Below are 1,052 nucleotides of genomic sequence, written 5' to 3' on the forward strand. Positions count from 1 at the left end.
TGTTGGGTGTTAGCTATAGCTACCTGTCCATGCATGGTCGCTGTCTTGATCCATCCATGCGTTGTTGGGTGTTAGCTATAGCTACCTGTCCATGCGTTCTACGACCATTTGACCGGTCCAACGATTATTCGTAGGTGAATTCATATCAAGAGTTAGCGTGTAATGGGGAGGGTAGCAGGGCTACCGACCTGGGGAGGTCAGGATACGTGACTTGGACCAGATAACTTCTCCTGAAGTTAGGGCTGGCAACTAATGAAAAACTTCAGCAGAGATTGGCAGGGAATATTAATTGCAACACAGTTACCCATCTTTTTTCGAAGCCAGTTCTGAAACAGACTGCACGGAAAGTCAGCTCCGGGTCTGCTCAGGCTCGAGCAGCCCTCCCTTAACACAGAGTCAGGGCTTTTCCACCACGCCACCGGCTTGCCTTCCGCTACTCTCGTCTCCCTCCTACCTCCTGGCTCACGAGCACGACTTCCCGGACTTGGATACTCCTCTTCCACACACAACACCGCGACTGTAGCGCTGGCGCACTCCGAATTCGGGTGTATAAATGCACACGTTCAAATCTACACTCATGGTGGGCCTAAGATTCACTTTGCTGTTGTGAACAGTGGCTCTCACTCGGACCCCAATGTACCTGAACTAAGTCACTCGAGCAAAACTTTTGAGTGGACGAAAGTAAAGAGAAGTCAACCTCGGACGGGTAAGTTTTGGACATGTCGTTCACGTCCCCGTTTGGAAAGACGACAGCTATCTTATTGACCAAATCATTTGTAAAACTTTTCATTTGCTCTTGATACGAAAACCAATAGCAAGTCTTAAACGATGTTTGAGTACTGTATCATTAGTTATCAATTCGTTTCTACATCTACATTTAACGTTTGGTAAACCGTTATTGATTACTCCTCATATGTTGAAAAGTAGTCTGCAACAGATGTGCCATATTCTCAAATCGGCTACTGTTTGTAGGACAGTGCTGTGCTGTGAGAAGGTATAAGCTAGGCTACTGTTTGTAGGACAGTGCTGTGCTGTGAGAAGGTATAAGCTAG

At 46.8% G+C, this 1,052-nt stretch overlaps 1 pseudogene; it reads left to right on the top strand.

Moving 5' to 3' along the window:
- Positions 1–134: 134 nt before the first annotated feature.
- On the top strand, positions 135–1,023 carry LOC112080333 (homeobox protein Hox-C1a-like; annotated as a pseudogene).
- Positions 1,024–1,052: the final 29 nt, after the last annotated feature.

This window comes from Salvelinus sp. IW2-2015, unplaced genomic scaffold (genome assembly GCF_002910315.2).
Source record: "Salvelinus sp. IW2-2015 unplaced genomic scaffold, ASM291031v2 Un_scaffold15930, whole genome shotgun sequence".
Classification (NCBI taxonomy): Eukaryota; Metazoa; Chordata; class Actinopteri; order Salmoniformes; family Salmonidae; genus Salvelinus; species Salvelinus sp. IW2-2015.